We start from the raw sequence: 12,766 nt of genomic DNA, 5'->3' as shown, positions 1-12,766 counted from the left end.
TGGTGCCTGTGGTATTACACAACTGCTTGGATCTGGTAGCATTTTACAATCCCTTTGCTCTGAGATAAATGACTCAGCAGAATGCAGGGCACCAGAGAAGCAGGCCCATAACCTAGGACTTCAGTTCCTGTCTCCTGAAATTAGATTGGCTGGTAGCCCCCACTGTCACACCCCAGCGCGCCGCATGCTGTGATGTCACAGCAATCACGCAATACCGCCCGACCTGGGGCCAGGCCATAGGGGGTGGAGTCAAGTAGTGACATTAAAAAAAAAAGATAATTCTTGTCAGCACTCTTTTGTCCCTCTGACCTTTGCTCTTGGGGCATCGAGTGGAAAAAAAGCTTTCAAAAATACAACAGTACTCCGCAGATGTGTTGCCAGCTCTTGCAGTTGGATCGTCAGTCACTCTTGCAATATTTGGTGCTTTTCTTCAAGTCTCAGCTCCAGGAAACATGAGGCTTGGGGAGAATCTCAACTTTCATTTCAAGTCAAGTAAATGTCCTTTCGGATGGAGAGAAAAGCTTGAAAATGTGACCCCGGAAGGCTATGACACTGGCAGCAGACCGTAAATGGAGCCTGAAAGTAGTTCTTAAAAATCTCGGTATTTTAAGTCAATCTCATGATTTCTGAGGGCCTGACTCGTGACTTTTGAAGGCTTGGGGTTGGCAACACTGGAAAACTCCAAGACTTTTGTTGCAGAACAACCAAAAAAACCTCTCTCTGAATTTTATCGGAATGGCTGGCCCAGCTGCCCAGCAAACAGCCAAGGACTCAGCCCACCTGTCCACCCCCCAGGAGGGCAGTCTGGGGAGCTGGCCAGGTGGGGAACTGGCCAACTGACCCTCCCCCCAGGAATCCAAGGGTTCCTGGGACCCTTGGGTCTGCAGCAGCCCACCAAGTGAACTGACAAGGAGCTGAGGAGCCAGGCCTGCTTAGCAGTCTGCCCTGCAGCCTGGGACCCTGGGAGCCTTGAGTCCAAGGCAACCCACTTGGTGGACTGCCCTGAATCGGAGTCACCCTGCTGAGGAGCTATGAGCCTGGAAGCTTGGCGGCTGGGACTCCCAGTCAGCCCGCCAGGCCGGAGGTGAAAGAGCCAGGCAGGGAGGCAGGTTTCCAAGCCAGCCTGGCCAGTTTCTTCACAATTGTCCCATTCCTGCAGAACATTCAGTTTTGATGAGCCGGGCTTTGCTGATGGAAAACCATCCCCTCCCAACCAGATCTAATTGCAACAGGTACCCCAAACACGGCCTGAAGCCTGCTGTCAAGGTTTGGACCACGCGTGTATACTTCAGAACTTTTCTTTGTATAAAGGAATTTGAGATTTAGCTTTTTAAAAATAAGCTATTACATTTGAGGCCTGGTCTAGTGGTCACACCCAGGAGCCAGGAACCTAACCCTGCCTCTAACATCAATGTCACAGCTTGCCTCAGTTTACCCATCCATAAAATGGGAAGAGTACTACTGCCCTGTATTACTGGGCTGTGGTAATGTTTGTAAAGTGCTTTGTAAAGAGAAAGCTCTCATTGCTAAGCATTACTGATACCTCTCAGGACATGCTAGTGTCAGGGTCGTGAGGTGTTGATGGCTATTGCACTAAAGAAGGTTTCGAGTTCGCTTGTTTCTATCTAGGCTCAGTTCTGCTAATGCACTTGATGAGATACCAGAAACAGGTGGTGAGGAAGGAGGTCGGTGCTTCTACAGCAGTGTCTACTGTAGCTGCTCTCTTTCCTCCCTGGTTTTCTTTCTTCCAGAAATTCCTTTAAAGATGTAGATGAAGATATTTACGAATGAGCCTTTTGTGACTGATGTTACAATGCAAACATTGCCTAACACATGTAAGCCAGCTGTACTGAGCACAGGAGGACAATGTACTTTTTAGAACACGCGGCAGGGGAGGCGTAGGGGATGGTATATTGGCCTCTGCTGTTACTACATTAGAAATTCCCTTTACTCCAAAGGTTAACATGGTTAATGTCGATGGTGAATGTCATTGGTTCTGACAGTGCCTTGGGAAGCAGGCTCAGTTCATGGTGGCTCTCCAATCTGTGGAAGGCAGGTGCAAGGTAGGGTGACCAGATATCCCGATAAAATCGGGACCATCCTGATATTTCAGTTTTTGTCCCGATATTTCGTTCTGCCAGCAGCACTCGGCTTTTTTTTTTTCCCTTCTCCTCGCTGCTCCGCCGGCAGCACTCGCCTCCCCAGCCCCGGCCTGCTGCTCTGCCGGCAGCACTCAGCCTTTTTTTTTGCTCTGCTAGCAGACCACCCCCACCATGTGTCCCAATATTTTCTCCCTCTCATCTGGTCACCCTAGAGCAGGGGTCAGCAGCCTTTCAGAAGTGCTGTGCCGAGTCTTCATTTAGTCACTCTAATTTAAGGTTTCGCGTGCCAGTAATACATTTTAATGGTTTTAGGTCTCTTTCTATAAGTCTATAATATAGAACTAAACTATTATTTACTTTACATACAACAGGGTTTTTAAATGTTTAAGAAGCGTCATTTAAAATAAAATTAAAATGCAGAGCCCCCTGGACTGGCGGCCAGGACCCAGGCAGTGTGAGTGTCACTGAAAATCAGCTCGCGTACTGCCTTTGGCACATGTGCCATAGGTTGCCTACTCCTGCCCTAGTGCAAGGATAGTGCTCAGATGGAGGAAATGACTCGTGCGAACGGCAGACGCTGCATGCGTGTGAGAAAGGCTGTTATTCCACCAGAGCCTTGACCAGGAAAAGCAAGGAGGATGCTTACACTAACAAGCCCAATCAGCTGGCCCTGTAGAAGGGATTCAACCCAGCCAGGCCGAGGAAGGCAAGCTCAATAGGTTAAGTGAGCATTTCACACTCCGGCTAATGGCACTGCTCTTGCAAACATAAAGGAGCCAGGGTTCTACACCTTCATGTTACTGGGATCTGCGAAAACCCATTTAGAAAATGCTTCAGGGTGTCCTGCACAGGACAGAAAGTGTATGAATGGTGGGAAAACAGCAGCTAGCATGGGCCAAATTCAGTGCTGGGGTAAGCAGGCATAACCCTATTGGCTTCAGTGGCATTTACTCCAGGACTGAATTTGACCTGGTGTCTCTAGTCTCCCCAGGGAAGAACCCAAGGTCTGGAACCTAGGAGTGCATGTAATGTGGAGGAGGAAGAGCGGGCTGATTGGGAGGGGTCTGGGAAGTTAAAGGGAGCCAGTAGCTGACAATGCTGTACAGAAGTGAACCTTTCAAACGTTGCTGGTTTCCAGGCTGCCAGCCCAGGGCTTAGTTTGCCAAACAAGCACCTATGCTTTCTCCCATGCTGCTCCATATGCTTGGGAGGAGCTCCCAGTCAACATCAGCAATGCTGCTCCTTTAGCCCCTTTTAAATCCCTCCTGTTCGCTCTCCTTTGCCTGGAGATCTATGAACAGCGGTCTCATTGTTCACTTGTGCTCCAAGGCCTGCCTCTGGTCTTACACGTCAATTGCAAGCTCCTTGGGGCAGGGACGGTCCTTTTATTCTGGGCTTGTACCGTCCCAGCACAAAGGGGGCTCCCTGGGCTCTACCATACAAGTCATAAACAGAACAACAACAGTGGTTCTGCAGAGGCACTCATGCTGGCCCGGGGAGGAGCTGCACGTGCCCAGGGTGCTGTCTTTGAAAGGCAGAACAACTCCAGAGACTCAAGGGCAGGGGTAGGCAACCTATGGCATGTGTACCGAAGGCGGCACACGAGCTGATTTCCAGTGGCACTCACACTGCCCGGGTCCTGGTCACCGATCCAGGGGCCTCTGCATTGTAATTTAATTTTAAACGAAGCTTCTTAAATATTTTTAAAACTTTATTTACTTTACATACAACAATAGTTTAGTTATATATTATAGACTTAGAGAAAGAGACCTTCTAAAAACGTTAAGATGTATTACTGGCACGTGCAACCTTAAATTAGAGTGAATAAATGAAGACTCGGCGCGCCACTTCTGAAAAGTTGCCGACCCCTGCTCTAGGGGCAGCAGGCACCTCTCCAGCAGAGGTGTGATCAACACTGTCCCAGCACAGCTCTGCCAAGGAGTGGGGTGGGCTATGACCCTGGCATCTCCTACCCAAACATGCCCTGCTGGCAGAATGAACCAGGCTCCCCTTAGATTCCCCAATGCCTGCAGACAAGCGATGGCTGTCTACTGCATGGGATCCCTGGGCACTCTCCCCCTTGCACTGTACCCATGCTGGAGAGCCATGATCTGCTTATATGTGCTGAAAGGTGGGTCAGGGGAGGGCAGGGGAGAGGTGTATTAGCCTGTCACAGTTCAGGGCAACTGCACCTGCATTCCTCTCTAGGGTCAACCAAGGGCACTCAGTTTTGGGCCTCTGAGCCATCAGACTTCTTGGGTGGACACACCCATCTCTCTCCCTTTCTCACTGGGGTATTTCCAGGCTACAGAGCTCCCTGCCTACCGTGTGAATGCCTCTAGCAAGCTCAGGGGAGGGATAGCTCAGTGGTTTGAGCACTACCCTGCTAAACCCAGGGCTGTGAGTTCAATCCTTGAGGGGGCCATTTAGGGAACTGGGGTAAAAATCTGTCTGGGGATTTTGAGCACAGGATTAGATGACTTCCTGAGGTCCCCTCCCACCCTAATATTCTAGACTGCCAGCATCTACTCTCTGCTTTCTCCACCAGACACTAAAACAGTGTAAATGGCCAACAGTTCAGTTACCACCCAGAAGATTACTGAGAAAACAGATCAGAATAACAGAAGAGCCTGCATGCATGCTCATTAGGTTGCCAGCAATCACCCCAGTTCCACCAAGGGTTTTGGCAGGTGAACAGTCCTTCAAACCCCACCAAGGAGTTTTTCCTTGGTTACAAATTGATAACCATCAAGGCTCACGTCACAAGTACCCTCATGAATCAATGAGTCATTCCTTTGTCCAGTGTGAGCCTTTTTGATCTGTCCTCACTTAACAGGTGATCAGCAGACAAAGGTCCCCACCTCAGGGTGACACTGCAATAGATTGAGGTCTTGCATAACCGGAGTGGGTCCACTTGCAAACCTCTCCACCTAGTGATTTCTGGGAAACATTCCATATTCCTACTTGTCTTGGCCCATTGTTTAAAATAGTCACTTCCTATGGTTCACATTAGTCAGGTCTCCCCTGAGAGGCACTCCGAGCAATCCCACAGGAACACACAAACATCTGCATTTGTAATACATTAAGCCTTACAATACTTAAACTGAATTCAGTAAGGTTTGTCCAAGATAGCAGGAAATTGCCACAAATGTCACTGCCCCTCAGGGGTCTGTGCTCTGCAAAGGAGCCAATCCATTTCTCTCTCTCCTTTACTGTCCTCTGTCAGGCCGCACTTGTTGCAAACCAGAAACAACCACTCCACTGCTTCCTCCCTCCGCTTAATGGGAGCTAGGAACCATCATAAAATTGCCTTCCAGGGGAACCCTTTATTGTTCCTTTCTGATGGCTAAATAAGACGCATGAAGTATCTTTCTCCTGCTTATTTTTTCCCTGGGCAATGTGAATCAGGAGTGTCAGCTGAGCTCTTCCTTGGCATGGCTGGAGGACCTCCTGCACTTCTCCAGGGATGAAGGATTGGTGAAGACAACCCTTACCCGAAAAGTTAACTAGTCATTAGGTGTTACCAGAATAGGTGTTATCAGAAAACAGAGGGTATTAAACAATCTGACTCAAAAATCCCTTCCCACCTTAAGTCTCTCTCTCGGTTCTGGTGTTGGCGCCATTCCACTAACATCCTAGAGCCTCGGCACAACTTAGCTTTGTAATGTGAAAAAAAGCAGGACAAGAAAAGTTGAGGCCATTTTTATGCACCTTAAAGATGCAACAAAAGGCTTCCACCCCCCCTCCTTTTTTTTCACTACTTAGCAGATCACCTTTAATAACTCCAGTTCCAGGAGTTCATCGAAACCCAGCAGTGACGTGGGCTGATGAAACTGCCTGCTGTGACGCCAAAGGCACCTGCAGCATAAAGGTAGGCACTGATGTTCCAGTCTGCAAATCTGAGGCTCACTCATGGTAACGCTTTACTATTTTTTGTAACTGATAGAAGTTTCTTCAAAGAGAGGATCTCTTGAGATTGAGAGAAAAGCAGGTTGATTTGGAAAGGAACAGAGCCAGTTGGTCGAGTTCCCAAGCCTGCAGCGAACTGCAAACAGGTTGATATGGCAACGAAAGGGCCCACACAACAGAGAAATTTTATTCATCCTTCTCTGAAGGTCCCTACTTGGATTGCAGACTTTTAGATGTCTATGTGGTTAATGGATGGCACTGGGATCTCTCTCTACATAGGGTTGCCAAGCCTCCAGGATTGTCCTGGAGTCTCCAAGGATTAAAGATTAATCTTTCATTAACGATTATGTCAAGTGTGAAACCTCCAGGAATATGTCCAACCAAAATTGGCAACCCTAACCTCTCTCTCCTGCATTTTTGAAGCACCAAATAGCATGATATTTTGGTGCTGCATGTAATTACAATTCACACTTAGCTTCTGTCCTGTAAGGACAGCCATCTCCTGCCCTGCCCTTTCTGCAGAGGGCCCTAGGTCCATGGCTCAGTAGTACACAGGCCTTGTGCTGGTAATCTACCCAGAGTGAACTTCACCCTGGAGGTCTGTGCCAGCTCCCAGTGGAATTAGGAGGAGTTTTGCCCAGTGGGAAGCAGGATCAGGCCCTAAAAGTTTTCCAGTCCTTTGGTCAGTGAGTTAAGGAATGAAAGCTGCTTGGAATGGTGGAGGAGCTCTGCATCGCCCTGATGAACTACTTACAAAGCCAGCTCAGCCCTTCAGCCTCGAGCACTGAGCCCACGCAAACCCTCAGCTCAGCACTGGCCTAACTTCGTTCCCATTGGAGTTAATGCTCAGGTCAGGTCTCCATAACGTGGTCAAAATGCTGGTGGCAGCACCGCTCCCCCCTCCCCAGGCTAGCCCTTTGTGACCAATTGCTTAAGGTGGCTCAGTGCTGCTACTAAGCTGCTTTATGGGCTTAATGCATCTTAAGCACTGGAGCAGCTTTAAACTCTTAATGGCAGCATAAGCCCCCTTAACCCTCTGAGTTAAGTCAACTTATGTGCCTCTGGTGGCTTGATTGGCACCGTAACTCCTCAATCAAACTGCTGAAACGCTGCAGAAAGCTTAAGCCAGGGTAGGGTTTTGGGTTTTTTTTCAATTATTTTAAAATATTTTTAAAGACAATTTTTAAAATGCCCAGAGAAATCTAGCACAAAGTCAAAGGTTCATGCACTGCAGGGGTTGAGGAATTGAGTGCACACCAGCCAGGAAATGTGAAACTGAGGGTCGCTCCAAGCAACACGACCTGGGCCACAATGCATATGCCTCAGGATTTCATTTCCTGTTCCCCGTGGAGTATGCAAACTACCAGGCTGCTCCAACCTGCACTGGGGGTCGGGCCAGGGCAGTGGCAGCCCCAGAGACCTTGTGCATGCTCACCAGCTCTGCCAAGTGCTCTTCGGTAACAGCTGAGGATCGGGCCCAGGCTGCCTGAAAGATGAACAGCTAAGCCCTGGAGTTCAGAGAAAGTTAGCAAGATGCAAGTGACCTCAGACCAACCCCTGAGCGCTGGGAGGCGGAAGGGGGAGAATCTCTTCCTCTCCCCCCCACCAATTTCCTGGCATTTGTTTCTCTATCTGTTTGAATTGCATTTTATTGCTTTGCTGATCTTCTCCCATTTCACCAAACGCACACAGAGGAATTAGGCTTCTCCCCTGTTTCCCAATATACCCCTCGGCAGAGGACATGGAGACGAGGACGCTAAATGGAAGGGGGACAAGGAGTCGGGGGGACTGGTCTGCTAGCAATGTGGAGTTCCAGGCAAGCAGCAGAGAGAGCTGCAAGCACCGATTTCCTGGGTTATAGTTCTGTTCAGACAAGGAGGGACCCGTGAGCTCAGGTGGGCTTGAAGAAGCCTGCCAAAAAGCATGTCGGTCCCCATGGGAGCTGGCCACTCCCAAGGCCTTGAGAGCCAGTGTACTGGCAAACAAAAGATGATGCTCTGAAAGCACCAGGCAGTCTGGCATAGCAGCCTCGCCAGATCCTGTAATCCCCTTTCCCTTCTTAAACAGGGAATGGATCGATTACGTTTCCAGCCCAGCAACAACAGTCAACACTGTAACCTTCATCCTATAAGAGCATTGTCATCCGAGTCTGACTTGTCCAGCATACAAATCAGGACGCCCACAATGTGCATGAGACCGATTTCCCCAAGCTGGGGGCAACTGGAATTGCAGTCACACTATGAGCCGCTGAGGGTCTCTCAAGAGAAAGGGCAGTGAAGTGATTTCTGTTTGCAATAAGATAGTACTGTAGTCTCTGCAGGAGTGCTAAGGCTCACAGCAACAGCTGAATGGGGGAGGGAGGGGAAGAGAGAGAACGCAACACATACGCTATGCAGCCATCCAGCGGCAGAAGGGAAGCCTCCAAGCCACAGTGCCTGGGCCCACATTCACCCTGGAACTGGGGCATCACAGGACATATTGGGATGAAATGGTATAAACATTACAGCATTTGGCATTTTCAAAGCACCCTGCTGACATTAACAACCCTAAGGGGTAAGCAAGTATTATTCACATTTTATCGGTGGAGAAACCAAGGCCCAGAGATGGTAAGTACCACGTCCCGTGCCACAGACCACACAGTGACAAAGGCAAGCCTGGAATTCCAGAGTCCTCGTCCTAGCCTTGACCCCTACGTACTTGACCACGTTGCCAACAGGAGTGAGGCTGGCACTAGGAGCTGGGAATGGCTGAGCTGGAATCAAAACCCTTCCCCTGGCTGGGAATAAGGAGATGTGTTTGCACTGATGAAGTTGGGTCTATTACCAGTAGCATTTCTTATGTGTATCGGTAGCACCTAGGAGCCCCTGTCCTGGCCCAGGACTCCTGTGTGGAGATGCTGGGCAAACAGAACAAAACAACGGCCCCTATCAGCAGCATTCCTCTTTGTTCTAGAATCACATTAAGGGGGACTTTTAGGGGCAAATTCTAATTCAACCCAGCTGCCCCAAAGTGGCCATAGTGCTGCAAAACCACCATTAATATGCACCCAAATACAAGTTCTTGCACCATTTTGCCTCATCCCACACAGGTCATCCCTGCTAGAACGGCAAATAATCTGTATGGGGATATGTGCCGAGCGGCCACTGCCAAATCAGAGGAGAAGCGCATGGACGACAGCCTCAGATCCTTCACTCCCACTCCGGAATGTCCATCAGCATCTCCTGGTTAGAGAGAGCCAAGACAGAGAGTGACACCTACCTCCCTGCTTGAGACACTTGTGTAGGGTGACCAGATATCCTGATTTTACAGGGACAGTCCCGATTTTTGGGTCTTTTTCTTATATAGTCTCCTATTACCCCCCAGCCCCGTCCCGATTTTTGCTGTCTGGTCACCCTACGCTTGTGTGTAGCACCTCACACAATACAGTGCAGCGTGCTGGTTTCTGGGATCTCTGGCGTTCCTGCATATTGATCCATGCTAGCATGTACGGGCTGGTTTTCCAGTATTGCCAACCCCAAGGGTTCCAAAATCACATGACAGGCACTAAAATGAATGAAATTAGAAAAAAAATTGTTTTTAGGACAAATACTAAATGTTGGGTTCTCTTTCTTTGCCTTCCGGTTTCTGAGCCTGTAGGCTTCATGGAGGGGTAATATTTACAATCTTTTCTCTGAAATCCTGAGGGCTAGAAACATCCCTTCCCTTAAAAAAAAAAGGAGGGGGGACCTGAAAGTCTCCCCTAATCAGTTAGCTCCAGGAGCTGGGACTTTAAGATAAACACCAAATGTTGCGAGACTCACAATAAATTTCTGAGAGTTGCCCACTTTTCCATCCATGCTAGCACATAAGCCAGCATGATCCCTCGACCGAGTCAGTCACATTCATAACAATAAGGGCCGAACTCCTCTCCCCAGCACAGCAAAAAGCTTAGGGAACTGTCTTCCCTGCACTGGTTTGAGATCTCCTTCCCATCTACCCATGGAAACCCCCTGGATCTGGTCATGACGCCGCTGGGGACTGGAACCCTGGGGCTGAGAACCCACGTTCTAAACCAATGACAGCAATAGCCTCCTCAGCCTCTGGGACAGGAAGGATCCATGTAAGCCTTCTCCTGGTCTGCTCCTGTCAGCCCCCTTCTCCTCCCACTACAGCAGTGTGCAGGGAACCTTAATGGGGTTCTGCTCCTTGTTGTCCGCTTTGGGTGCAGAAATACACCTGCTCCACTGCCAGCGGGCCTTTCGCACACACACAGAGCGAGGGAGCAAGGTTTGCCCTTCCTAGTCCAAAATGAGCCAGTAGCCACCCATACTCCCTCTCTCAAATGTGCTCCAGCCTTGTTGTGTGTTTCTAATTAGCACTTAATATTCCTACTGTTATGTTTCCTACTTGAAAGCACACAGACAATACATTCTGCAGACAGCGCCCCTGTTTGTTAAGAGGATTTGCTCTCTGCTGGGATATTTTCAAGTTGAATACACAGAAGATGTAACCTGGTAATGGTATCGTCCTTTTATTAACTTAGGGCTTGGTTACACTTGAAACTCCAAAGCGCTGCCACTGCGAGTGCAGTCACTGCAGGTACTCCACCTCCTCCTGGGGATTAGCTTACAGTGCTGGGAGCCGCGCTCCCAGCACTGGGGCACTGTTTACACTGACACTTTACAGCGCTGTAACTTGCTGCGCTCGGGGGTGTTTTTTCACACTCCTGAGTGAGAAAGTTGCAGTGCTGTAAAGCGCCAGTGTAGCCAAGGCCTAATTGTCTTCTGTTCTCTCACCCCCCTGAAGCAATGCACACTGATTTCATCCTGAACCATGTGTAAACTGGAGACAATGTCCCTATTCCCTGGGTCCTGGAGAGAAGGCATGAAAGAAGTGAGTCACAAAAAACACTCGTTTATTCAAAGGATCCCTCAGTTACAAATGCTGCCATTGTGGTGCCTTTTAATGAGGCACAGTGGATAGGGCATGGAACTGAAATGCCCCATCCAGCCTCTGAGAGGCAGGGTGAGGCTGACACTCCGGTCTCAGTTTAGGACCTTTCCCCATTTACTATCAGTATTTTCTGCTCTCCCCACTGATTGCTGGCAATGCGCACGCCTTGGAGACACCACCAGAGCTCAGGGGACCCACCATCAATTTCATTTTGGACCTAATTGCTTTTCAAAGTCAGCAGACTAAACCCTGAAATCCTTACTCAGAATTCACTCACTCCCAATGGAGGTTGCCTGCACTAGGACTCACTGAGCAGCACCTTGGGACGCCATTGATTTTAGAGACTGAGTTCCTGCAGCAGCAGTCAGGCAAAAGTACTGGTGGGGTAAGGGTTGAGTAAAAGCGGAGGAAGGGCCTTCAGATTTGGCCTAGCATAACCAGAGCCCTAGGTAGACTGTGACAGACAGTGGATCTATTTCCCGGTGCACCTTTCAGCTCTGACTTGCTTCTGCCGCCAGACCCCAGGCTGGCTGAGGCCTCTGGTGACGGAAAGTGAACCCGGAAGAGATCAAAAAGATGCAAGACACCAGCAGCCCCCTCGTGCAGGGGCCTGGAGCTGGCCAGAACAGCCCAGAAAGTAGATGGGGCTGGAAGGTGTGTGAGGGGAGGGCAGCTGAGTAAGGTGCTGGTGAGTGCCACTGAGGCAGTCTTGATCAGGAGTTCTATGGAGATGTGTGGTGAGATCTCCCTCTCTCCCTGGGGCGGTCGCTCTTGTGTGCGGCTGCTCAAATAGACATTGCGCCTTCTACTTCCCCAGGGATGAACCTACCCTACAAATGCCATGGTTTGTTGCAGACTAACAATTCTATTCCAAGACAGCTGGTCAGTGTCTCAGCAAAGAAGCCAAGATCTGACTGGGCCTGGATACTGAACTCCCTGCTTGCCCGTAGAGGTGTCTATGTTAGGCCAGGATGGGGAAAGCCAGTGTTACTGTTCTTGCTTTGTGGATAGGCCTTCAGCTTCCAGGTCAGCCAGTCAGTCACTTCCCCCCAGGAGACTCTCTCAGCACTAGGGCAAGAGGTTTCGAAGGCCAGGTTTAACTAAGCTTTCCAATCTGGAGTCCCCTTTGTAAGAATCGTAGGACTGGAAGGGACCTTGAGTGGTCATCTAGTCCAGTCCCCTGCACTCAGGGCAGGAATAAATATTATCTAGACCATACCTGCTCTTAATCTTCAATGACAGATTGCACAACATCCCTAGACAATGTATTCCAGTGCTTACCCACCCCAGCAGCTAGGAATTTTTTCCTAATGTCCAACCTAAACCGCCCTTGTTGCCATTTAAGCCCACTGCTTCTTGTCCTATCTTCAGAGGTTAAGGAAACCAATTTTTCTCCCTTCCGCTTGTAACAACTTTTTATGTACTTGAATGGGAGCAAGAAGATGCATGAGACTAGCCTCACACAATGTGTGCACACACGTATAAGGCAATAAGTGAATCCCCAGCCTTGTAAATATATTTATGCACATTCATTGCATCAGTGCAGTGAGTCCAGACACAGCCCAGGCACATTCTTATCCACTCCCACGTACTCCCTGCCTACGTCATGCCACAGAGGAGATAGCTCAAGGAGAAGTTCCAATGGCTCTTACGCTGGAAGGTCAGACTGAGGCTCTCTCAGGGTTGGGATCAGAATTTTGCTAGCCACCGTTATCACTAGTGGGGTTCTAGCTGTCTTTCCTCACATGCTATGGCTAAAGAGGATTTTGCCTGAGAAGACACTTAGTACACTTGATGTACAGTGCCTGGGGCGAGGGGTGGAC

Source organism: Gopherus flavomarginatus, chromosome 15, assembly GCF_025201925.1.
Source record: "Gopherus flavomarginatus isolate rGopFla2 chromosome 15, rGopFla2.mat.asm, whole genome shotgun sequence".
Taxonomy (NCBI): Eukaryota; Metazoa; Chordata; order Testudines; family Testudinidae; genus Gopherus; species Gopherus flavomarginatus.
The sequence above is the reverse complement of the archived record's forward strand: the minus strand, read 5'-3'. Positions refer to the sequence as shown.